Source organism: Mustela nivalis (genome assembly GCF_964662115.1).
Source record: "Mustela nivalis genome assembly, chromosome: 2".
Classification (NCBI taxonomy): Eukaryota; Metazoa; Chordata; class Mammalia; order Carnivora; family Mustelidae; genus Mustela; species Mustela nivalis.
In genome coordinates, this window is record NC_139021.1 from 85,755,750 (window position 1) to 85,783,663 (window position 27,914).

Here is a 27,914-nt window from a genome sequence, read left to right on the forward strand (position 1 = left end):
GAGGATGTTACTTAATTTCTGCTTCAGACTTACACAGAGAAGAGTTAAATGCAAACCACCTGCTTATAATAAATAAATCTGTGTACATTAGCATGGAAGTTTTGAATATGAACAAACGGAAAAAGGAGAAGTTGCTACAGGACTAAAGTTGGAATCATGTGGTTTCAAAGTTGGTGGAAAGTTTTTTTTTTTTTTCCCCCTTTTTTATGCTCTGTGCGTTATGTGTCAAGGTTTTGGATGTGAGTCCTTCAAAATTGTCAGACTTCATTTCCCTCCAGTTGTTTTGGAGCTGATTTTCCAACTTCTTCCACAAGTAAGATTTTAAATAATTTTAAAGAAATTGTATACTGACTTCTTAATTCAAAATTCAGATGAACGTAATGCTGTGGTTTCATTGCTAAGAATTCTCTTTGTTCTGCCTTTCATTTTCTTTTGGACACAGATTGATTAGGACATTTAAAAATGTTATTGACTGTATAAAAAAAAAAAGGTCTTTCTTTCTTTTTAGTGTAAGGTTAATGTTGTTTAGTTGGGGATGTTTCTTTATGTCTTTGTTATTTTGGGGTAGTCCGTGCTTACTTTAAAGGAGTCTTAATAGACTTGTCAAAAGCCTCGGTATTGTTTACAGTCGGTAACTAAACTACATGAAAATAGCTAGATGTGTCCATAAAAGAATGTATTCCTCCTGAAATACCTGATCCATATGGAGAGCAGGGGTTAGGAGAGGAGACCTAAAACTTTGCTACTCTTACTAAATTATGAAATATATATTTTTCCAAATCTCAGTGAGTCACTCACCTTCATGGAACTGTTCTGTGTTACTCACCAGCATCACAGCTTCTTAAAATCCTCATACCCGGCCTAAGGCATGTCCCCAGGCGCCTCAGTGCAGTGGTCCCCTTTGCCCCACTTCCCCTCAGGACTTGTGGTTGAGACAGAGCCCACCATAGTCCTCATGCTCCCACCTCTCTTCATATGTGTCCTCAGACATTTCAGGGATTTGGGTTTTGTCTGTTCACCTAAAGTAATGAACCTCTTGGGAGGTTTTGTATTGTTTCCTTTAACATTTTTTTCCTTTTTTTTTTTTAGCTACCTCTAATACTGTAGTGTTGTATGAAAAACATACACTCAAAATATTATTGCTAAAGGAAGGAAATTCAATATCTCTTGGTTGGTAGATAATAATTGTTATTTTTTGGTATTATAAAAATTCCCTTAGGCTATGAGTTCAGTTTATCAATTTCTTGATTCTGATGGTATAATATCTGCCCCATAATCCATGTAGAGTTTGTGACAAAATTATCTTCTGTCTTTTTCTGGAAAAAATATGTGAGGTGACTACTTTTTCTTTAAAACAATAACCCACAACACTAGTTGGTAAAGACTGTATGATGTATGATTACTAACACTCATTCCTAAGAAGACTTAAATCCACTCTTTCTTTATTTGTTATGGAGATATTAGATTAATGGATTGCTGAATGCACATGATTAAATACATTTATATTTGGTTCCATTCCAAAGAGTCAGCAGAAAGGAACATTGTATTAATATCTTACATCTTGCCTGATGAGACAGGTGTTCTAGAATGTCCTTTACTGAAATATGTTATTTCTTCTTTAAAATAATCCTCTTCTTGATTTGTTTTAGTTACTTCAAAGGGATGAAATTATTTTTTTTTAAGATTTTATTTATTTTTTGAGAGAGAGTGAGTGAGTGAGAGAGAGGGAGCACAAGTGGGGGAAGGTCAGAGGGAGACACAGATTCCCCACTGAGAAGGGAGCCCATATTGAGGGGCTAGATCCAGGGGCTCCAGGATCATGACCTGAGAAAGGCAGCTGTTTGGCTGATTGAGTCACCCAGTTACCCCAAAATGAAATTACTTTTATGGTTATAAAACATACATCAAAGATATAAAAGTAGTTAAACAGAGGGACATGGTGACACACAAATTAGGTCATGATCACTATTTATATTACAAAGACTATTATAGGAACTGATTTGAATTAAAAAAAAATGACCTCATTTTTAAAAAAGGGTATGAACCACAACAATGAAAGATATAACACACTCTAGTATAAAAAGATGCAGATAGGAAGTATGGGAATGGGAAAATAAAGGTAGGAAAGTTTTATGATTTTGGGTACTTATCTAATGGTTACTGCTCATCACTGGGTCACTATTAGAGGGGCTCTACAAGTTTGGCTCTGAGCTCCTTTGCTCCAACTAGATATAATATTCACACTATCCATGTAACAATAAACCAGGCACTCAAGATAAGTAAAGCTCATCCTGAAAATGAAATCAGTGAAAGGGCTATTTTGGATTCTCAGGAAGTAGGCACTGAAGGATCCTGGATTATGCTGTCAACAACATCCTTAAAGTATTTACAATAATGAAATTGTTACAAGATTATTGAATGTCCTTCAGTGCACATTTAGGCCACAGTGCCAGTTCCGGGAAGGAACCAAAGAATATTGTGTCCACTATTTCAGTAAGAATGTTTTTAGATCTATGGTAGTCTGGCTTGATCCAATGATAAAGTATCTTTCAATTAATGAAATTTACTTTTTTCTAGAAACAGCAGGAAAAAAAGCCCACTTTGTTGTTAGTGAAATATTTGCAAGTTTTGACTACCAGCTTATGGTACGGGGAAACTTCTCTTTCAAGAGTGGGCGCCTAGAACTGGCACAAACCTGTGTGTCTTCCTTGTGCAGGCGGTTTAAACAAGTTCGTCTGAGCAGGGCTAAATGTTTCTTTAGAAAAAATTCTGGGTCCAATACTAGGCTCTGAGGCTTTTATACATAGAACATGGCTACAAACAGGTTATCTCACTGATGTCACTGAGCTCCTTAAATTGTGTTTAGCACATATGTATGCATGTATACTTTTATATAAGCACACACATGAGAGCCCTAAGTCTCCACAAATATACATATGCTTCATAAAAATATCTAATATATTTTTAAAAGATTTTATTTATTTATTTGACAGAGAGAGAGATCACAAATAGGCAGAGAGACAGACAGACAGAGAGAGATGAGGAGAAGCAGGCTCCCTGCTGAGCAGAGAGCCCCATGCGGGACTCGATCCCAGGCCCCTGGGATCATGACCTGAGCCGTAGGTAGAGGCTGAACCCACTGAGCCACCCAGGCACCCCAAAATATCTAATATTTTTATTTTGAAGAATTCCAAGCATGTAACAAAGTTCAAAGAACTTTACAGTAAAAATTCCATAAACCCCCAACTGAAATTCTACCATTAACACTCTATTATTCTTGTTTTACTACTTGTATATTTATCTATACATTCATCTAAGCAAATTGCAGACATCTGTACACTTTTCCCTAACAACTTCATATCAGTAGAGTTCAATATTTGTTCATAGTTTTGTTAAAAGCAAAACTTTTAACAAATTATATTTTTGTAATATATCAAATATATATTATCACATATACAATATTATCTAATATAACATACATTAATATTATGTCATAATATTTTATGACTTTAATATAAAATTTACATATAAGAATATACAGATCTTGGGGGACACCTGGGTGTCTCAGTGGGCTAAGCCTCTGCCTTCCGCTCAGGTCATGATCTCAGGGTCCGGAGGTCCAGCCCCATATCTGGCTCTCTACTCAGCAGGGAGCCTGCTTCCCTTCTCTCTCTGCCTGCCTCTCCACCTACTTGTGATCTCTTTCTCTCTGTGTCAAATAAATAAATAAAATCTTTCTTAAAAAAAAAAAAGAATATACAGATCTTAAGTGTACATTAGTTGACTTTTGAAAAATATATATGTCTGTGTTCCCAAATGGAATATCCTTACCCTAGAAAGTTCCTCATATAGTTTCCCAGCTAGTCCCCATCTCTAACACCTACCTCTTATCCACAGTGATTACTGTGTTGTGATTCTGTGGTAGAAAACTTATTAGAACTTGCTGGTTCTAGAAAGTTATATAAATGGAATTACACAAATTGTATTCTTTTTATTGTCTTTTTCCATTTATCATTTTTTAAAAAGATTTTTATTTATTTATTTGATAGAGAGAGATCACAAGTAGGCAGAGAGGCAGGCAGAGAGAGGGGGGAAGCAGGCTCCCCGCTGAGCAGAGAGCCCGATGTGGGGCTCGATCCCAGGATCCTGAGATCATGACCTGAGCTGAAGGCAGAGGCTTAAACCACTGAGCCACCCAGGCGCCCCCCATTTATCATTGTTTTTGAGAGTCATCCAAATTGTTGTATATATCATCTTTATAAAAACATATTATTTATTTATTTATTTATTTATTTATTTATTTATTTCAAGAGAGAGAGTGTGGGCATGTGCAGGAGAGCTGGGGGGAAGGGCAGAAAGAGAGAGAAACTCAAGCAGACCATGCACTGAGAGTAGAGCAGGATATGGGGCTTGATCCCATAAACTGTAAGAACATGACTTGAGCTGAAAACAAGAATCTCAACTGACAGTCAGACTTTGTGCTCAGTGGGGAGTCAGAGATTCTTGTTCTCCCTCTCTTTCTGCCCTTCCCCCCTACTCTCTTTCTCTCTGTAAAATAAGTAAATAAATCTTTAAAAGAAAACCCCAAAACTACAACCACTTTATCAAAATGTATAAAAGAAAAACACCGGCTGAGGCTATTTTCTGATTCTTCTGAATCTATGAATCAATTTGGAGAATTGGCATTATAATACTGAGTTTTACTATACTTAAACATAGAATATGTCTTCATTTTTAAAATTCTTCTTAACAATGTTCTTAAGTTTTAAATGTAGAACACTTGTCCATCTTTTGTTAAATTCATTCCTAACGATTTCATATTTTTGGTAGTATTATAATCAGATTTGTAAAAAATATTTTATTTATTTATTTGAGAGAGAGAGGGAGCACGATCTGGAGGAGGAGTAGAGGAGGGAGAAACAGGATCTCCGCTGAGCAGAGAGCCTGAAGCAGTGTGGGACTCAATCCCAGTAGATAATGACCTAAGATGAATGAAGGCTAATGGATTTAATCAACTGAAGTACCCTCAAAATGTATTTTTTTGGTAGTCATTTACTACATAGATGTGTGGAGAATTTTTCTCTTTATCATAAATTCAGGTAGCCTACAAGGGTGTTCTTTTTTTTTTTAATATTTTATTTATTCATTTGACAGAGGGAGATCACAAGTAGGCAGAGAGGCAGGCAGAGAGAGAGGAGGAAGCAGGCTCCCTGCTGAGCAGAGAGCCCGATGTGGGACTCGATCCCAGGACCCTGAGATCATGACCTGAGCCGAAGGCAGCGGCTTAACCCACTGAGCCACCCAGGCGCCCCCAAGGGTGTTCTTTTAGGAAAAATGTTACAATGTACCTTCTGATCACACTCTTTCCAGGAGCCTCTGTTTCTGTCATGGGCATATGTGTATGTTCTTGCAATAAGAAATATATATATGGTTATTTGGATGACCAAATTATATTTCTCATATATGTTTGGTCTTCCTCCACATTTCTTGGCTCACAGCTCCCAATACTCTTGGACTTTCCTAGGTGTAAAGAGTGATTAAGCTGTCTTTTGTTATATTAGTTAAAGTGACGTTTTGGACCTCGCCTATGTGTTGAGTCTAGTCACCAGAAGACCAACCATATGATAAGATGGTTGAAACTTTGAGTCTCCTCCCTATGTCTCCGTTTACCCCTCTCCCCAACTTCCAAGGGAGGAAAGAGGTGCTGGAGGCTGAATATCCCATGGTTAATGACTTAGTCATGACTGTGCAATGAAGCCTTCATTAAATCCCAAGAGGACTGGGTTTGGAGAGCTTCCAGGTTGGGGAACGTGTGGAGGTGCAGGGAGAGGAGCGCTCCTGGAGAAGGCATAGAAGTTTTGCCCCTCTTCCCCATATCTCACCTTATGTATCCCTTCATCTTGTTGATTTTTATCCTTTCTCATATCCCTTAATAAGCTGGTAAATGTGTTTCCCATGAGTTCTGTGAACAGCCCTAGGAAATTAATCATATCTAAGGAGGAAGTATCAGAAACCCCAATCTGCAGCTGGTCAGTCAGAAGTATTGTAGGTAACAGCATGGGGCTTGTGACTGGCTGGTGACTGAACTGGAGGTGGAGGCAGTCTTGTGAAACTGAGCCCTTGACTTGTGAAATCTGATGCTGTCTTTGGGTATACGGTGTCAGTATTGAGTTGAATCCTTGGCGTTATTGTGGGGGCCCCCCTCCCATAATGTTGGAAATAGGTCCAAGAACCCAAAAACAGTTTTTAATTTGTTTTTATCAACCTTACTTTTAAAGTGGAAAAGTAAGTCTTTTTAGTGTAAAATCTTCTAAGATTATGGCACTAGGTTTCCATTTTTTTTTTCTTCCATAGTTACTTTCACTGTGACAGGGACCATCTTCTTAAATGAAGATGAAGAGGCCTGTGACAGGGACCATCTTCTTAAATAGATGCTATTGACACTAAATATTTGGGTTCCTCTTTTTTCCTGAGTTTAGCCCGCATTCTGAGTCAAATAGCAGACCTATATTACAGGGTTAAGAAGGGTCCCAATTTGTTGTCAAGAGGCTGGGCCCATTTTTCAGGGTGTGTCTTGGCCAATGGTGGTAGTGTGCAATGGTGGTAGATGTTTTGTTTGGTGCTATACAAATGAATTTTACTGGGACCCTTCTAGTTGTAGTTGACCTTAGTTTTTAAAATCCCCCAAATATAAGCCTTCAGGCTAGGATGTGAGCCTCTAGATTCTTAGCCACCAAAAGTCTGCTGTTAAATGTAGTTTGAAAATAATACATACATTAAAAGATGTTCATGGAAAAGGAAAAAAGTAAGTGCATTTTACTGCTCTGTCCAAGACAGAGCGTGCTCTCTCTCTCTCTTTCTCAAATAAATAAATAAAATCTTTAAAACATTCTGGAATGACTTGAAAAGATCAAGGATAGGATAATTTTAATGATAAAAATGTTAATTTTTCCAAATTAGTCTATATATTCAATTGTTTTAACTACAATCTCAGCAGTTATTTGTGGACACTGGAAAACTAATTCTAAAACTTAAATGAAACAATGAAAGCCCACTAAAGGGTTAGACAATTTTAAAAGCATAGGGCAAGGATATAGAGTATGCTCCATTTTACACAGCTCTAATAATGAAAAGTGTGGGTTCTCTATGGACGCCCACAAAGAAATCAGTGGAGCAGAGAAGAAAAGCCATTTTATGGAAGCTTGATTTGTGAAGCAGAGGCAACACAAATGGGTGAGAAGCACATCTTATTTGCTGATGATACATGGAATATGGTCTCACCATTTGGAAAACAAACAAACAAACCTGAAATACCATTTCACTTTGGATACAATGATGAATTTCAGTCTATTAAAACACAAATGTGATTGGGGCACATGGGTGGCTCACTGGGTTAAGCCTCTGCCTTCAGCTCAGGTCATGATCTCAGGGTCATGGGATTGAGCCCCATGTCAAGCCCCACATCGGGCTCCCTGCTCAGCAGGGAACCTGCTTCCTCCTCTCTTTCTGCCTTTTGCTCTGCCTACTTGTGATCTCTCTCTGTGTCAAATAAATAAATAAAATATTTTTAAAAACCCAAATGTGAAAAGTAAAATTATAAATGAAATAGAAGAAAGTATAAGAGAATATCTTTGTGGCTTTTAAAAAGGAATAATTAAAAGGGGACCATAATAAAAACTGTCAGCTTAAAAATAGATGGATTTGGGGGCACCTGGGTGGCTTAGTTGGTTAAGTGTGTGCCTTTAGTTTAAGTCATAATCCCAGGGTCCTCAGATGGAGCCCCATATTGGACTCCCTGTTCAGTGGGGAGCTTCTCCCTTTCCCTTTGCCTACTTGTGCTCTTTCTCTCTCTGTCAAATAAATAAATAAAGTCTTAAAAAATAAATAAATAAAAATAAGTAGATTTATTATATCAAAATTAAAGATTTCTATTCTATGAAGGACACCAAAAACAAAATTAATGGATGGATAATGGACTAGACAAAGGTATTTTCAAGGTCCAATGCCAACAAGCAATCTATATCGAGATATTAGGAATCAAAAAGAAAAATACAAGAAACACAATAGAAAATGGGCAAAGGGTATAAATAGACATTTTGCAGAAGAGAAAACTAAATGGTTAATAAGCATATGAAAAGATATTTAGCCCCCCTACCAAATAAGAAATGCAAACTAAAGCAGTGATATACAACTTTAAACCCAAATGGATAGCAAAAATTAGAAAACTAATATTAATTGCTGTGAAGATTTAAGAAACTGGCACATCCTTCTGGACAATAATCTGACAGCATTTGAATATATTAAGAATGTACATATTTCTATGATCCAGGAAGTTAATTCTTGGTTATACATTATAGGGAAAATTTTGTACAGGTCAATGAAGAGAAATGTTTATTGAATCATTTACCAAGGTGGCCAGAAGTAAGAAAATAGAGAAATAAAACCGGAGGCACAGGTATAGAGTTTTGTGCACCAACCAGAAATAATGAACTAGGGTTTAAACATGTTGCAATGTAGAGATCTCAGAAATTGTTGAGTGTAAAATAGTAAGAAACAGGGTAAGATTTATTTCACAGTATTATTTATGTAGGTTAAAGATGTGCACACGGTAAAGCTCTATATATATTTAAAGAATTCACACACATATATCTACACACACATATAGGTAATTTGTTAGAATCATATACAAAATAAGTATAATAGAGCAGTGCCCAAGGACAAGAGACCTAGGTGGTAAAGATTTAAGAAAGGAACTAGGGAATATTATCTTTCAGTTCTATGCACCTGAGGTCTGTGTAGCAACACAAATAAAAACAAAACAAAACAAAACAGAGTATTTCAAAGACACAGTAAAAAACAAACAAACAGAAAAACTTCATTAAAGGAATGCCTGAGTCTGTGGGTTAAAATGGCGCCACGTGTCCTAGATGAAAAGAACAAAACAGTCTCTAAAATACACTGGTAATGTTACTAGCCTGCAAAAATAAAGGTAGACCAGAACTCTATGGATCAAAACAAACAAACAAAATGAAACACAGAGGGGACAAACCATATTGAGTTTAGACTTCATAGTAATTTTTAGTGTGAAGAGATAGTGGAGCAAAACTAAAGCTGCCTTTGGAAAGAAAGAATTTTTTGTGTTTAATTCAAGTATGAAGGCAACAGGCAGACAGATGTTTCCAGCTCTTCAAAAACCCAGAAGAAATATGTGTTTTCCTTGAGGAAAATATCTGGGGCACCTGAGTGCCTCAGTCTGCCTTTGGCTCAAGTCGTGATCCTGAGGTACCAGATCAAGCCCCCACCTTGGGCTTCCTGCTCAGTCAGGGAGCCTCCTTCTCCTTCTATCTCTACCCATCCCTCCCTCACTTGCTCTGTCTCTCTCAAATGAATAAATAAAAAATTTAAAAAAAGAAAAAGGAAATTACTTGTTGAAATGAGCCAAATGAGAGGTAAAAGAAAAAAAAATGTTAAAATGGAATTAAGGCTAAATATCCACAGGAACTCTGGAAATAGGATTGAATGTAAATATCATACATTTCCACAATGTAGAAGTAATAATAGAACCTATGAAGAACAGGCAGTGAGTTGGGATGGATAGGGAACAGAAAGCAAAGTGTTTCCTTACACTGTATGACCAGGGCACAAAAGACAATATTTTTAAACTCATAAATCAATCAATAGATATGGAAGCATACTACCATTTAAAATCAGTAAGAATATAAAATAATGGTTAATTTCATAAAAATTAGGAAAGGAGGGATAGGAGATAAGGTGGGAGAACTGTAATATGCAAGTTAATTGGTCTTTCATGGCTGGGAGTCAAGAGAAAATCTCATACTAGAAAATCAAGAAATGTAGCATAAACATATATTATTGAAAGTTAAAATAGTGACCTCTAGAAGAATGAAAATCAGACTAAGTTAACAAGCATGAAGTTGTGGTTAGACAGTGGGATTTCAGAAATAATGATGTGGTGTGATATCTATTTTTTTGGTCTCTCTACTGGAGATAAAAGGAAATTTAACCTTCTCATAGTTATGGAAATGGTAATTGTTTCCTAAGGAAATACCTTTGAGTCTACTTGGAAAATGTAACATCTCCTTTGATATTGCGGCTTCTTGATGTGCAGCAGAAAGAACAGCTTCCAGTCAATGAGGAGTTACTGCCTCTGAAGTCTTGAAACTTGTTGAAAGAGTAACTGTGTTTTCTTTTGGGACAACAGGTTGAAGTAAAATGAAAGATCTATAAGAGATAACAAGAGGAATAAAAAGCTCCTTGGATGCCTAGAGATCTGTATATGTATTCTCATTTGTTAAAATATTTCTCAGATAGGCTTTTCAGATAACTAGAATGCCAGACTGGTGAGCTTTCTCATAGTGCATTCAATGAGTAGAGGAATTAAAATCCCTGCATAAGATTCATTTTTTTGTTACTTTGGGATGGCTACTAAAGTGTCTGATTAAATATGAATTTCAGATAAACAAAGAATAATTTTTTTTTTCAACCTTTAAATTTTTTATTTTTTGAGGTTCCTCAGAATGTTGAAAATAGAACTGCCCTATGACCCAGCAATTGCACTATTGGGTATTTACCCTAAAGATACAAATGTAGTGATCCAAAGGGGCACATGCACCCGAATGTTTATAGCAGCAATGTCCACAATAGCCAAACTATGGAAAGAACCTAGATGTCCATCAACAGATGAATGGATCAAGAAGATGTGGTATATATACACAAAGAATAATTTTTTAGTTTAAGTGTGTTCTATGAAATATTTGGGATAAACTTATGCTAAATAATTAATGTATTGATTACCTGCAATTGAAATTTCACTGGGTGTCCTGTATTAATATTTACTAAATATGGCAAATTATTTGGGATAAATGAGAAGCTGCAGGAGGAGATAAAAAAAAGAAAAGAATCCTCTTTTAGAAGCATGGATAATATTTACTGAAGCTGATCAAAATTATCAAATGCTTTGGGAATATATTTTCTTAGAAACAAATGATCTTTGTACTACATGCACATGAAGCTGTCTTGTTTGATCATGAGCACCTTCCAATTTTTTTATCTCCTCAGTTGAATGAAACTACATGGACAATGGTACAAGTGGGTATTTTTTCGCAATTTCATAATTTGACTTTTTCCTCTCCAACATGAATCCAGTTGTATCTGCAAGTTTCTGCTCTTTGACTTATTCACTCTCTTTTTTAATCAACAGAAAGCTCATCAAGCCAGATTCTCTCTTCCCTTTAAGGAAGAGCAATTTCCATTTTTTTTTAATTTTTTATTTTTTATAAACATATATTTTTATCCCCAGGGGTACAGGTCTGTGAATCACCAGGTTTACACACTTCACAGCACTCACCAAAGCACATACCCTCCCCAATGTCCATAATCCCACCCCCTTCTCCCAACCCCCCTCCCCCCAGCAACCCTCAGTTTGTTTTGTGAGATTAAGAGTCACTTATGGTTTGTCTCCCTTCCATTTTTTAAGATCAACTGGAGGTATGTCAATAAGGGAAGGCAAAGCTGTAGTGGAGAAAATTATCAAGATACTGAAACCCTTTAATGAGAATAAAGGATTTTATTATTTATTTGTTTATTTGTTTATTTTTGGGGGGTGGGAGAAGATATTGGTATAGGTTGATCCTGAAGTATTTCAACAACTCTCCTTCCCCCCCATGACTTTGCCCTAGCACGTGGCTAAGTTCTTGTGGTTCTTAATTTTTTACATCTTGAGATTCATGAAGTACAATTTGTCTTGAATTCTTTCAGAGAATTAATCTTTGGGAAATATAATTAAGTGCTTCCCCTTCCTCCCGTTGCCACCGAGAAAGTAATACTAGTGATGCTATCTTCTTCAAAAAGTTATTCTGAGGATAAAATGAAATACTAACTATTAAATTGCTTTTTAAACACAGGTTTAAGTTAAAGACTGTTCTGTGAGCTGAGTGAGGACATTATTTAGTTTTATTAAAGCTTTAGTAAAGCTAAATTATTTCAATCATGAATCATAACTCTTCCAAGCATAGAGTTTTTTCAGTTTTATAACCCTAAAATAAATAATTATGAATTGTTTCAATATATTTTAATTATCAGCAATTCTTTAGACCATGGTGAGTCACATGAAACAGTCACAGTGAAACATTACTCAAGAGCTTGTCATATGTACAGGGACAAAGTGGTCTGGGATTAAAAAATGAGATTTTGATTTGATTTTAAGGACAAAATTTATCTTTGCTTTGTAAAGTATGCTGTTTTCCTGTTAAAGGAAAAGAAAGGAAGACAATTTTTTATAGGTAGGTTCTACTGTATGTAAGTATTTATCTCTGAATAGTTTGATGGAAGTCAAATTTTGGAAAGTAAAGTTCTATTCATTCAAAAGTCCTTTGTCTTCATTCATGTGATGCTCATTGCCAGTAGAATAGTTGACATGTAGGTATGGCAGGGACAGTAAGGACTCAGGTGCCTTTAAGAAATAATAAAATTACAGCACCACTAAAATCACTGGGACAACTTACCGCCTGAAATGAAACGCTACCTGGAAAGAATCTGTGTGGGAGGAAGTGATATAAAACCAGGACTGTTGAACTGAGTGTCTCCACTTTAACCTAGATGTATTTACACATGTTAAGGACGTCCTATTATTTGCACTCACACGTTTGTCATCCATATGGCAATTTGCCACCTCTTGTTCCATGTTGTCAGTAGGACCTTGTTCTAAGATGAACCCCTGGGCATGTCATTGCACTGCTTCAACTCTTCGCAGATACAACACATCTGTGGCCGTAAATCACAGTGTCTGAGTGCAGACCCTGCTTGCCTTCCAGCCTCATCACTCACAACATTTCTTGTAGGTGGTTACAGGGTAGGCTGAATCAACCCTGACACTAGCACTTGATTTCTGTCTCCTGACAGCTACATCGCGCCTCACTGATCACCTCCACTTGCATAATTGCAATGGTCAATTCTCTGTCCTTCATCTTTCTAATCCGAGAAACTTAATACTGATGATCACTCTTTTGTATTGACCTTAACTCTTTTGGGGATTTCATCTTATCTCATGGCTTGAAATATCATCTATGTATCCTTAACTCCTAAATTTGTATTTACCACCTGGATCTTTCCCCAAACTCTAGATTCATTTATCCAGCGTCTGAGTTGCTCTTTATATCTGAAGATGACAATGACAAGAGATACACTAATATATCCAAAACTGACATTTCCCTCCAAAACCTTCACTTGTTCGGTCTTCCTTTATCATTGCTCAAGTTTCTCAGGTCTGGCCAGTGGATGTCATTCCTCACTACATGCCCCTCTCCTGTCCCAGTGTCAGAGCTATCCTTGCAACCCCAACTCTCCCCAGCTGGCTCAGGCAACTTGGACCTCTGCCTGGCTTATGACTGTAGCCTCTTAGAGATTCCCCCTGCTCTGCCTTTGTCCTCAGCTAGGTTCTCCAACAGGAGCAGGGGTAACCCTGGTAAACTGGCAGCCAGACACCCACATTTCTTTGCTCAAGCCTTTCAGTGATGCCTCATCACACGTGGAATAAATGCCCAGCTCCTGAGAAGGCACAAGGTCCTGTATGAGTTGCCCTGCTTTGTTCTCAGATTTCTTTCTCCTATTACCCCCACCCCCTTACTTCCCTACAGCCACTGATCTCTTAGCTCTATCTTTTCTCTCTCTCTCTCTCTCTCTTTCTTGGTTTTATTAAGATATAATTGACATGCAGCCTATATAAGGTTAAGGTGTTCAGCATAATGATTCGACCTACATAGAGTGCAAAATGATCGCCTCAGTGAGTTTAGCCAATATCCATCACCACATATAGTTACCCCCCAACTTTTTTCTTGTGGTGAGATCTTTTAGGACCTACTCTCTTAGCAACTTTCAAATATACCATACAGCAGTGTTGACTGTAGTCATCCTTTTCTACATTACATCCCTGGTACTTGCCTTATGTTTGGAACTTGTGCCTTTTGACCACCTTCCTCCAAATCCTCCCTGTTTCCTATGCCCATAACCACAAATCTGATATTTTTTTCTTTGAGTTTGTTTTTAGATTCCACATATAGGTAAGATCATACAATACAATAATTGGTTACCTTCTTCACGTAATTATTTCCCCCCAAACATTTTCTCTTTCTGGAAGAGGAATGAGCAAGTTTACTGATGAAGCGGTTTGTTTAGGAATAAATAAAATACATTTTCAATGTATTGAATATTTTCAATATTCAAATTATAACTTTAACTGATTTACTACTAACTGATTTACTACTGACTACTACTGGCTACTGACTGATTACATCACATTCACGTTTTTAAAATAGGAAGTTGGCGAGGTAAGGTTAGGACTGTGTGAATCTAAGAGGTAAGGCTAAGAGTGAGATTTGCCAACCCTGCCTCCTTTGTTGCTTTCCCCCCAAAGCCAAAGCGACACAGAATATTTTTGCACCTGGGATTAATTTTTGTTTGAAATCTAGTCTGAAATAAACAAGAGGGGCAGTTTGCTTCCACTCTGAAAAATTTGGTGAAGGTTAAGTTATCAGTGATTCAAGCCAAGCCATATTATACATGGTTATTCAATGGATAGAAATGGTCTCCATTAAAATTTTTTCTGTGGGCTGCTAATTGCTATTTTCAGCCTACAATTTCTTGCAGATGATTTGTTTGAAACCATGATTGTGGCTTCTGCTAAATCCTTTGAAATTCAGGCCTTTAATCCTATGCTTTACAAATTGTTTTAAAAGTACTGATCTAATTAAGCAAATTGATGCAAATATCACTTGCCAAGACCAAATTCTTCTTGTCTAATGGACACTCTTTGTTCACATCATAACTTTAATTAAAATCGTGGATTCTGACATGCATAGTCAAGTGTGCCTCAATAATCCATAGCATCAATGTTCATGAAATTGGAGTGCATCTAGGTTTCATGGCACGGTGATGGCTAGGACTTTCCAGCTTAGAAATATCACCAACAATGTGCTGTTTTTTCTTTGTTGAGCCACTGAAAAGCTTTTGTTTTTATGAGTAAAGATGATCCAATGACTTATATTTAATGATTAGATTGATACACTGAAAAATTATCATAATAATATCCTTTATGTCCATCCAGTGTATTTCTTATTTCAGATATATTTTTTATCTGCACAAGTTGTATCTCAATCTTTTTCATGTCTCCTTTTTATTATTCAATTATATTTGTATTTCCCTCTAGATTCTTGAATACAAGAAGCATATTTATAATAGTTATTTTAATATTCTTATTTGTTAATCTCATCATCTCTGATATTTCTGCGTCTGTTCTTCTTTATCTCTAAATTATGGATCGTAGTGCCTTGTTTTATGTCTGCTAAATTTTTTCTAGCTTTACTGAAGTATGATTATGTATAGGTAAGGTGTACAATGTGATATTTTAACAGACATATATATTGTGGAATTATGTTAATCTAAAGGTAAAACTTCCGGTTATTTTACCACCAAAAGATGGGTTTATTCAGGAGTAAAAGAGAATTGCAATCTGGAACAAGCATCTGTGGCAAAAGCATAGGCAAGTCCAACAACTTAGGAGGTGTGCTTTTTTTTTTTAAGAGAAAAGGGGTAAGTTTGAAAGGCTATTATGAGCTAAAGTTCATTGGAGTAAACTGTGAATTTGAAGTATGGTGGCTTCTCATTGGCTATTGTGTGGAATGTCCCCTCCAGCTGGAGTAGTAGAGTTGTATTCATGTGCAAGGTCAAGTCTATATAAGGTTAAGTCCCTGTCTCTTTCTATTGGGCTTACAATTGACTTAGAGTGGTAAGGTGTGAGAGCTCCCCCTGCTAAAACTTCTTGACTCCATTTTAGTGAGGTTTCCTATAATTAATTTCCATAATGATTACCACAATTAAGCTAATTAACATAGCTAACACCTCACATAGTTGCCTTTTTTTCCTCCTCTGTGGTAAGAATACTTGAGATTTAGTCTCTTAGCAACTTCCAAGTATGCAGTATATTATTAACCATCATCATCATGCTGAACCATAGGTCTCCAAAACTTATTCATCTTATAACTACATATCTATATATATAACTTAATGTGCCTTTTGATCAACAACTCCCCATTTCCCCCCACCCCTTATCCTCTAGTAACCATCATTCTACTCTCTATTACAATGGGTTCAACTTTTTTAGATTCTGTATAAAGTAAGATCACACAGCATTTGTCTTTCTGTATCTGGCTTATTTCACTCAGCATATATCTCCCATTTTCATCCCTATTGTTCTTTATCTATCTATCTATCTATCTATCACATATCTATAAATATAAATAGGTAGATCACATTTTCTGTATCCATTCATCTGTTGATGGACACTTAAGTTGTTTCTAGATCTTGACTACTGTGAATAAAGCCGCAATAAACATGAAGTGCAGATATCTCTTTGAGATAGTGCTTTCATTTCCTTTGAATAAGTAACAAGAGGTGGAATTACTGGATCATACAGTAGTTCCATTTGTAATTTTTTTGAGGAACCTCCATAATGTTTTCCATAGTGGCTATATCAATTTGCATTCCTACCAACAGTTCACCAGGGTTCCCTTTTCTTCACATCCATGCCAACAGTTGTTATCTTTTTATTTTTGAATAATAACCATTCTGACAGGTGTGAGGTGTTATCATTGTGGTTTTGATTTGCATTTCCCTGAAGATTAGTAATGCTGAGCACCATTTCACGTACTAGTGTTCACATACTCTGAAGAATTAAGGAAGAATCAAAAATTGTATATATTCCTCTAATAAATGGGCACAAATAAACTAGAGGCAGAATATGATGAATGTCATTGAATGACATTTTATGGGGATTTAGAGGATGAAAGAAGTGGGCTGGTAGGGATAAAGATAGCACAAGCATGGATACCTAAATGAATGGGGACTACTGTTGTAGAAAGTAGGTGTATGTGGAAGGGGCTGGTGGTGGGGAGGCAGGGAGAGGCCAAGACAGGTGAGGACAGGCAGGGAGTGGGGAGAAACTTGACTGGAGCTGAGCTTGGTGAGTCTCTTTATTTTGTATTATAACATTTTATGGTTAAGGGAGGTACTCAGGTTAAATCTAGTGCTTTCCATCAAAAATCATAACAAGAACATATATACTCTTTTTAAAAAAGATTTATTTATTTATTTGAGAGACAGGGAGAGAGAGAGAGTAGGCGGAGGGGCAAAGGGAGAGGGAGAGAAGCAGACTCTCTGCTGAGCTCAGAGCCTGACATAGGGCTCAATCCCATGACCCTGAGATGACTCTCTGAGTGGAAATCAAGAGTCAGATACTTAACTGACTGAGCCACCCAGGTGCCCCAAGAATGTGTATATTCTAAAGAAATTCCGTTTTGGAATTTGCAGCAGACCAAATAATGGCCTCCAAAATATGTCCACACCCAAATCTCCAGAACCGTGTTAACATATTAGCAGAGGGGACTTTGCAGGTGTGAGTAAGTTAAGGATCTTAAGATGAGAGATCAGTCTGGATTATCTGGGTGGGTCAGATGTATTCACATAGGTCCTTATAAGAGGAAAGCATGAGTGATGCCCTTTGAAGAGTTATGAAGGGACCACATGCAAGGATTATAGGTGGCCACTCAAAGCTGAGAAAGGCAAGGAAACCAATTCTCACCTCAGCCCTTAGAAGGGAGGCAGCTCTGCCAACATCTTGATTTTAGCCCAGTAAAACTAATTTTTTTTTTAAAGATTTTATTTATTTGACAGAGATCACAAGTAGGCAGAGAGGCAGGCAGAGAGAGAGAAGGGGGAAGCAGGCTCCCTGCCAAGCAGAGAGCCCAATATGTGACTCGATCCCAGGACCCTGAGATCATGACCTGAGCCGAAGGCAGAGGCTCAACTCACTGAGCCACCCAGGTGCCCCCCAGTGAAACTAATTTTGGAATTCTAACCTCCCCAACTGTAAGAGAATAAAACTGTTGTCTGAAACCACTAACCTTATAATAAGTAGTTGCAGCAGAACTAGGAGACAAATAAAGAATTATATATTTAAAGTAACAAATTAAAGTGCCTGTTATATAATTTTATCTTACTATTTAAATGGAAATAGAAGGAAAAAAAGTGGAGAGAGAACATATTAAATTACTTTTATTTCTTTCAGTACTCTACTTTGAAGTCTATTTTGGAATTTCTGCCCAGGATGTGTACTTGGGCACAAAGTAAGATAACAGGAATTCTAATAATTGTTCCCCACGTTCTATGTCCATGAATCTGAGCTTTGTTTAAAACTGAGATACAATTTTCTGATGTTTTAAAATCAATAATCATCATTGCTGTAAGATGCATAGACACAGGCAAGGTAATAATGACACCATTAAGAAATAAGAGTTGTTGAGTTTTTGAAATAATAGTTCTAGGGTGCTTAGCAGGATTAACTTAATCATTATAACAACACTATGGATGGGTATTACTACTCTTATTTTGCAGATGTCAAGAGTGAGGATTAGAAAAGGTGAGTGCCTCATCCAAGGTCACACAAATGACAAATGTTAGAGCTGCTGTTTGCACCTAAACCCCCTGCTTTGAGAGCCCAAATGAAGCAGCAATCAAAAATGCATCTATTCATCACGTCTATAGTCTCTGAGGACAAATTTTATGCAAATATGAAGACAGATAATCTTGGGTAACTCTGGTGAGACCCGTTTTTGTTCATTTTTGGTTTTTTTTTCTCATGGAAAAAAGCAATTCTGTCCTCTGAGGGAGCAGAGCTGTGCATCTTCTCCAGCTGTGTATCATGAGCTTCACTCTTTGGACCAAGTTGATTCACTGCTCGAAATAAAGAAATTCATATTTATTTTTTTGAATTAAAAAGAAAATGGACAGCGAATTCCATCAGACACACTATGCAGACTTAGGCGGAGGGAGGACTCGACAATTCTCCATCCTATTAGACAACCGTACCGAACCGGTCTCTGCTTATGTACTTAGACAACCATATAGATGAGTGTTGTCCAATAAAAACACAATCTGAACCACAGCTACAAGCTACATATGGAATTTAACATTTTATAATGATCACACTAAAAAAAAGGAATGAGTAAAAGAAAAAAATATACACGTTATTGAGCTTAATATGTCCAAAAGATTAACATTTCAACATGCAATCAATACAAAAATTATTTTCTAAAGATTTATTTATTTATTTGGGGGGGCAGAGGGGCAGAGGCTGAGGGAGACAGTGTCTCAAGCAGACTCTAGGCTGAGCACAAAGCCCAATCGTGCGTTTGATCTTATGACCCTGAGATCACGACCTGAGCCAAAACCAAGAGTTGGATGCTTAAGCAACTGTGCTACCCAGGAGCCTCAATATAAAAATGATTAATGACTTGTTTGGCCTTTTAAAAAAAATTCATACCTCGTCTTTGAAATCCAGTGTATATTTAAACATTTAAAGCACATCTGAATTGGATGGAGTCACATTGCAAGTGCTCAGTGGACACAAGCGCTGGGCCCACCATATTGAGCTGTGCTGATACCAACGGTCAGTCGGCGCTCTTGTATCCACTGATACCCTGGAATTAGTGAGAGCTGGAAATTCTCTTGTGTTTTCAGACTTCCCAGAAAGGTTCTATGGGAAATAACAGAGACCCTAGTATGTGTTTTGTTGTACCCAACATCCCACCCAGGGACTGTTCTGGCCATCAGAGGGAAGTTGCCCTGGTTCAAGTGGTAACATAGACTCCTCCTATAACATGTGCAGAAGCACCTTCACAGACAGCTCAGAACTAAAGTGAGGCGTAGTTATCTAGTTTAACCTGGAAGGGAAATGGAGTGGTGTATATTGCTAGATTCCAAGTTTATCTTTGTGTTGAGGATGTCCAAGTCATTGAGCCTGGCTCAATGTCAGGGTGTGGGTGTGTGTAACTCGTGCATAACACAAAAGTGAAAGATTGTATTTCTAACCCAGGCTTCTGAGAGAGCACGTGGGAGCAGCTACAGATCAGTCAGTACTCCAACATAAGAGGATAAAAGCACCCCCCCCCCAAGCTGGGAGGCCCCAATCTGCACCACTCGGCAGATCACTTTGCTATGTGAGCTTGCTTCCTTTATTTCCTGCCAAGGTTGACCTTCATCCCAGGCAGCCTGTTATCTAACTTTGTGTTAAGAGAACTGTCTTCATGCCTTTTAATTTAGCACCTCCCTGAATTGCTTTTTGAGCTTTCTGTGGCAGTTGGACACTGAGCATCCTCACAGAATAGAGATACTCTGGGGAATATAAGAAATAACAAAATATAATTTTTGCCTACAGTTTACTATCTGGGGATGAGAAAAGTAAGGATTCCCAAAACAGCCCTTACTGTAATGGAAACAAATGAGATAACAAGTGGTTTTCTAGTTAATCTTGATATAGAGAACATTTCTGATTAAAGGTCCTGAAGATCCCCAGTAAAGAATATTATCACAGGAACATGGGACTGGGCAGCTACAGCAACTGAAATGTTTTATAGCTAAGGCCAGAAGAGATGACCGATACATAGAACAAAACAGAACACCCAAAAATAGACACAGATTCGACGGGAGAATCCATTATATATTTAAAAGAGCATTGGAGGATTCTTGAAGAAGAGATTATTTATTCAATGACTATCAAGACACTTGGAGAAAAAGAAATCTTGATATCTGTCTTGCTTTTTGTATCAAAATAAATTCTTGCTAGATACAAAATTTTATATTACAGACAAAGAAACAGGGATTGCTCCTTTTGTATTCAGTGAATAATACACAAGTTAATAGGCTGTGCTCCAAGGTCAAGACCAAGAATCTTAAAAAAACAAGACTGACTTGGCAAGTAGGGGCCCATTTATGGGTAATCCTAAATGTCGTACTGAGGGAGCTGAGGTTTGAGTTGCTGGCAGGAGGAGGATAAGCATGGGAAGGTCCTGGATAGAGCTGAGGTTTGGGGAGATGACTGTATCTGTGGCATGTTAGCCCAATGCATTATGTTCTTACATGGTATTATGAAACGTTTAAGCACACCGTGATCTTAGGGTCTTTTAGCTTTTCTACCAGAACCTTTCATTTTTCTAAGTATTTTATGTTTCCTTTCCTTCCCTTTCTCCATAGTTCTAATCTATCAGCAATGTTCTTCAAAATCTTTCTTTTTGTCTTTTCTTTCCTTTTTTTTTTTTTTTTTTTTTTTTTTGCCATCTTGACTTAATCTGTCTGAAGCTCAGCACCAGCACTGGTTGTTTTAAAAACCTACCTTGGTGATTCTAATGTGCACCCAGTCTTGGCCATTGACCAGAGGCCCTCACACTTAACCTGCATGAGATTCACCTGGAAGTCTTGGTAAGCCACAGATTCCTGAGCTATACAACAAAGGATTTCAGACCCAGGAGGTTGGGGGTAGAGCCAAGAAGGTTGCATCTCTACCAACACGTTCCAGGCAGTGCTGAAGCTGCTGCTTTGGGAGCCATAATTGAGGGTCACTGGGTGTGATGTGGTGATCTATAATAAGAGATCACCAATGGTCAGTGACTTAGTCAATCATGCCCATGGAATGAAGCCTCCTTAAAACCCCAAAAGGGCAGAGTTTGGAGAGCTTCTAGGGTGATGAACACATGGAGGTCCTGGGCAGGTTGCACCCTTGGAGAAGTCATGGAAGCTCTGTGTCCCTTTCCCATACCTTGCCCTGTGTCTCTTCCATATGGCTGTCCCTGAGTTATATTCTTTTATAAACGAACTGTTGATCTAGTAAGTAAACTGTTTCCCTAAGTTCTGTGAGCTGCTCTGGCAATTTACCCAAATTTATCAAACCCAAGAACCTCTGATCTATGGCCTGTTGGTCAGAAGTCCAAAATTGGACTTACAGTTCAGATCTGAAGTGGGTGGCAGGGGAGGGCAGTCTTGTAGGACTGAGCCCTTAACTGGTAAGATCTCACACTATCTCTAGGTAGTGTCAGAATTGAGTGGATACCCAGTAGAACAGCCAATTGGTTTTGGTGAGTTGTTTGTTGGTATGGGAAATCTCCCCTCTCCGTTACATGGGAATTAGTAACAGAACCTTCCACTGGCCTAGGTAGCCCACCATGCTCAACAGAATTCTATTTGGTCCTCCTCCTGCTTTTATCGCCCTGTAGTCAATTCTCCACATAGTTTTCAGTTATCTTTTAAAAAAGTAAATTGGGTCATAAGAACCTCAATATCCATCATACTTCCCTGCCTCAAACTCCCCAGTGTCTTCTATGATCTGGTTCTGTCCTGAGCATGTCTCATTCCACTCTGCCCTTGGCCAATATTCTCAGACCCTGCTTGCCTTCCCACCATTGACAAGAACACCAGTGCCTCTCTGCCACCTGCTTTTCCCTGGCTCTCCCCTTTCCTGCAATGTGCTTCCCCAGATATTCCCATGACTGGCTCCTTCTTGGTATCCAGGGATCAGTCCAAGTGTTGCCTCCAAGTGCCTTCTGAGTGCTCCTACTCCCTGACGTCACACTCTATCTCATTTTCTTGGTTATCTCTGCCTTCCTTACTGAAAAATAAGCTATATGAAAACAGTGGCCTAGTCTCTCTGTGACAGACCACCGTGTCTGCACCTAGAATGAGGCCTTGCTGCCGTAACTCTTAATAAATACTAACTGAATAAACAAAGTAATATGCTATTGTAAGGAAAAATAACTGAAGAGAAAACAGACAACTAAACTTGTATGTATTTTTAGAGACAAAACTTCCCACTTTGTCCAGGGGTAAGGGACTCCCTACTGGGGACTCTTAGGCTAAAACTAGAAAAGTCATGGGCAAACTAGCACAAGCTGGTTATCCTAGCACTTACACATATACACTGGATATCTTCCAGCATTCCTATTTTGACTATTTTTGTTCTCTTTGTCATATCCTAATATTGCTTCACTCTTAATTTCAGTACCTTTGGTTTCTTCAAATTTTAACACTGTTGTTATGTAATGAGGAGAATTCATCCTGTCTTTTGGTATTGCTTTCAGGAAGTACCAATAAATCATTATCGATTTCTTTGGTTACCTCATTCTATTTGTACTGTTACCTAGTTCAAATCTTGGGTTGAAATATAAATCCTTTCACACCAGCTAGTGGCAGACTTAAATAAACCAGAAGGAAAGCAAGGAACATAATTATAAGCAAGAGAAAGACTGAATGGGTATTGAATGGCAAGAAAAGATCTGGGGAGCAAGATGGACCACCAGTTTAGTAAGCCCGACCTTGATCTATGAAATAATGAATGAACAAACTATGTAGCATAACTAGTAAGTGTGATGCTGAAGGACAATGTATTCTTGCTCAGGCCACTGCACAACTTGCTGCGCTTTCATGATATTTGACGTCCATTAGGTGTTCTCTTATCCTTCTCTCCCGAGGCTCTACACTCTTCCCCTGTACTCCCAGGACCATAATACCTCCACCTGCCATGATTCTGAGCAGGAATTCACAGTGGTGTGATCAGAGTGCCTTAGTCAGCTGAGGTTGCTATAACAAAACACATTCTGGGTGGCTTAAGCAATGAACATTTATTTCTCACAACTCTGGAGGCTAGAAAGTCTATGATCAAGGTGCTGGCTGATTCAATGTCTGGTGGGGTCCCTTTTCCTGATTTGCAGGCAGTCACGTTCTCATTATGTCCTTACATGGTCTTCCCTTGGTTCATGAAGGGAGAAAGAAGGGAGGAGAAAAGGGGATAAGAAGAGAGAAGGGGGAGAGAGAGAGGAAGAGAGGGAGAGAGAGAGAGAGACAGAGAGTGAGCAATATCTCCAGTCTTTTCCTTTTTTTACAAGGGTATTAATCCCATTATGACATAACATAATTCTAATTATTTCCCAAAGGGCCAATCTCCAAATACCATCACATAGAAGATTAAGGCTTCAACCTATGAATTTTGGGAGGAACGCAAAAATTCAGTTCCGAGCATTCTGTCCCTGTCCCTGGGGATTCATGTCCTTCTCACTTGCTAAATACATTCATTCCATCCCAATGATGCCAAGAGTCTTAACTTGTTCTAGCATCAACTCTGAATTCCAAAGTCTTATCTAAATAGCATGTAAATCAGATATGGGAAATAGCATCAAAATCGGATATGGGAGAGACTCTGAGTACGATTCATCCTGAGGCAAAAATCCCTCTCCAGCTGTGAACTAGTGAAACTAGATAAATTATTTGTTTCTAAAATGCATTGGTGGGACAGGTGTAGGATAGACATTCTGATTCTACAAGTGAGATATCAGAAGGAAGAAAAGATTTCTAGATCCCAAGCAAGTTGAAAATTTAGCAAGGCAAATCCCACGAGACCTTAAGGGATTGCCTTCTAGAACCACTGGAGTGGCAGGGTCACAACCACAGCTTGGAGGGGCAGGCTTTCCATCCCGACCACCTTCCTGCTTCATCCTCATAGGCAAAAGGAGAGGGCCTCTCATCTTCTCTTCTTATAAGGGCCTCCGTCCCATCTGCAGACCCACTCTCATGACTTCATCTAATACTAGCCACTTTTCAAAAGCTTCCAATTCCAAATGTAGTCACATCAGGGATTAAGCATTCAACATATGAATTTTGGGGGGGACACAAACATTCAATTCATAGCCCTGAGTTTCTCATCCTAAAAATGGATTGAGATTATAACCATGTTGAGGACAGAAATATATTCTTAGTCCAGGGTCTGACATAAAGGGGGGTTTTGATTGATAAACAAATGAAATAATAAACAAGCGCAAAACAGAAATAGGGTAGATCTGTCAATGTTTGTCCCAGCACTTCACTAAAGGCAAATAATTTGTTTCATTCAGTTAAAGAGTTCCATAGTCCTTACTGGAGCCTTTTCTTCTTCCATAATCTTAATAAGAAAACTACACATTGAGGGGCACCTGGATGGCTTAGTCATTTGAATGTCTGACTCGATTTCGGCTCAGGACATGATCTCAGCATTGGGACATCAAGCCCTGCATGGGGCTCCATGCTCAGCTGAGAGTCTGCTTGTCCCTCTCTCTCTGCTCCTCATCTCTCTAAAAAACAAAACAAAGCAAAAACACCCAAAAAACAAGCAAACAAAAAAACCTCTAAAAATGGAATGTTCCTGTAGACCAGATGTAGTGCCAGTTTCCTTACACTTATTAATTTATTTGAAACAGGTGTTATTATTACCCTGTTTTATAGATGAGAAAACTGAAATGTGGGAAGGCTAAGTAACATGCCTAAAATAACCAAGATGAGTCTAACCTCTGCCAGTCTTATTCCAGAGCTCAATCCCAGACCTTTGCTATTTACATGAAATATAACTTGAGACGTGGGGTCTTTCCTTCCAGAAATCTTGAATTAAAAATGTTTTTCTGGGGGTGTCTGGGTGGCTCAGTCAGTTAAACATGAGTCTTGGTATTTGACTCAAGTCATGATCTCAGGGTGGTGGGATGGAGCCCACGTCAGGGTTAGTCTCAGTGCTCAATAGGGAGTGTGCTTGAGATTCTCTCCTCCCTTTCCCTTTGCCCATCCCCCTCATACATCTCTCTCTCTCTCTCTCTCTCAAAAAAAAAAAAAAGAATAAATAAGTCTTTTAAAAATAAATAAAAATGTTTTTCTACACTTTAGTGCAAAGTCATCTTGTAGTGTTCAAATGTTCTGTATTAGTGCCAAGTGGCAATTCCTCATATTTTGGGTGATTTTTATCATTTTTGAAATAAATACAGTCATCACTTGATGTAACCAGTATTTTCACATGTCATTGGGGAGTACACAGCATTTTGCATGAACTATTCATTATGTGCATAATATCCACCTTGGCTTGTGGCATCATTTAATTTTTTTTTTAACAAAGCATTAGTTAAGGGAAGTGCTTTTAAAAATTATGCTCAGTAAACTAAAGCATTAAAAAAAATAATTTGCTCAACTTCATTGAGGTCCAGCATATCAAACACAAGACTGGCAATTAATGCTCATTGTTCCAACAGTCCCAAAATGATTACAGGCTCCCACGAGGGAGAAATTTGAAGTGGCCACATTTGGTACCAGGTGTTTGAGTAAAGGGTGTTATTTGTCTTGAGATGTAATTGGGGTCAGCTACGCAATAAAGAGGTTTAAACTTTATGCCTCAGCTATTATTACTGGGCCAACCCCAGCCCCTTTCATCAAACTCTGGCTCCATTACCATCACTAACAATCATTTTCTCACTGGGAGTTATCAATAAGATTATAGGTATTGTCAGAATCTGTTAGCCAAAAATTACTGACTCAGCATTTGGAGTTCAACAGCTGCAGGGTTATAACATTTAGCAAGACACTGTGTGTGTGAGTGTGTGTGTAGAAGGGGGAGGGGTTACGGGTGTGTGTGTGGTATGTGTGTGGGGTACGTGAGATTGCAGTAATATACGTAGTAAATATACACCAAATGTATGTGTATTAAATTATGTACATACTCAAAAAGATAATTTGAGGAAATTTCTAAGAAATTGTTAAAATATATTTGGAGACAGAAATCACTTTATTTATTAAAATATATTTGGAGGTGCAATTTCGTTGCATTATTCTGTTTAAAAATGCTGTGTAAAAAAAAGAACTATGTAACTCAAAACATAGAAGTCATAAATAACATTGTCATATTAAAATATATATATATATATAAAACACTGTTCTGCCTATGAATGGAAGACATATATGGACTACATATAAATGATGACTAACTGCTAGAGATCTAAAACTTTGAACAGTTGTAAAATCTAAGTAAAATTTGGAAGAAAATAATCTGCAATTATATCAATATTTTTTCAGTTACTTTCTGGTTGATAGCCCACCATTTTTAGAATTCCAACATACTATGGAAATCCTGAATTATTTCTTTTACATCTGTATAGTGTATGGAATATAATGGCAATGATATAGATACTGTTACTATGTGGGTCATTTTAAAACTTTGCCTCAACTCCATGGTGCATGAATTCCTGTTATGGAAAACTCACTTTCCAGTTAAGATTATTTTAATGGCTGACACTTTAAACTAAGTCTTCACCATCTGTTCTTCCTTTTATTCTAAATGCTAAAAGAAATTAATTTAAATGCATCATAAAAGAGCTATTTTATGTTTTTTAAATCCCTGTGTGCAGCTTAAATCTCAGACTAAATGTACATTGGCGATCTCCAAAAACATCTGGAGGAAAACAGCTGGCTTTGATATCTAATTTGGAATATTTCCCAGGGAAGATGGGAAGTCACCCTAAAACGATGTGTTATAAATTCCAATGTCCCCTCTTCTCTTGCCCTGTCTAAAGTATCAATGACCCTTGAGCAACATAGGTTTGAAATGCACCGGTCAACTTACACATGAAATTTTTTTTTTCAGTAAATACTATGTACAATACTGTGAATGTATTTTCTCTTCCCTATGACATTCTTTTTTTTTTTTTTTTAAAGATTTTATTTATTCATTTGACAGACAGAAATCACAAGTAGGCCAAGAAGCAGGCAGAGAGAGAGAGAGAGAGGAGGAAGCAGGCTCCCTGCCGAGCAGAGAGCCCGATGCGGGGCTCCATCCCAGCATCCTGGGATCATGACCTGAGCTGAAAGCAGAGGCTTTAACCCACTGAGCCACCCGGGCTCCCCACCCCCATGACATTCTAAATAGCACTTTCTTTTCTCTAACTTACTTTATGGTAAGAATATAGTGTATGATACATATAATGTACAAAAAATGTATTGATCAGCTGTTTATGTTGTCCGTAAAGCTTCGGATCAACAGTAGGCTATTAGTATTTAGATTTGGGGGGAAGATCAAAAGTTGTCCATGGATTTTCAAATACCCTGCAGTTGTTGGGAGTCTGCACCTTGACCCCCCATTGTTCAAGGGTCAACTGTATACCACAACTGTGAAACTATAGAAAAAGTGTAAGCTTTATTATAGTGCTACTATTATTTTATAAATGAATTGGATT

General features: G+C 37.8%; 1 protein-coding gene across 1 annotated transcript in view; it reads left to right on the plus strand.

Moving 5' to 3' along the window:
- Positions 1-240: 240 nt before the first annotated feature.
- The window catches only part of ST18 (ST18 C2H2C-type zinc finger transcription factor), a 336,134-nt gene continuing 308,460 nt past the window's right edge, over positions 241-27,914 (plus strand). Inside the window, exon 1 of the mRNA XM_082720103.1 lies at positions 241-313. The gene's annotated coding sequence lies outside the window, so the exon portion shown is untranslated. The remainder of the gene's footprint in view (positions 314-27,914) is intronic.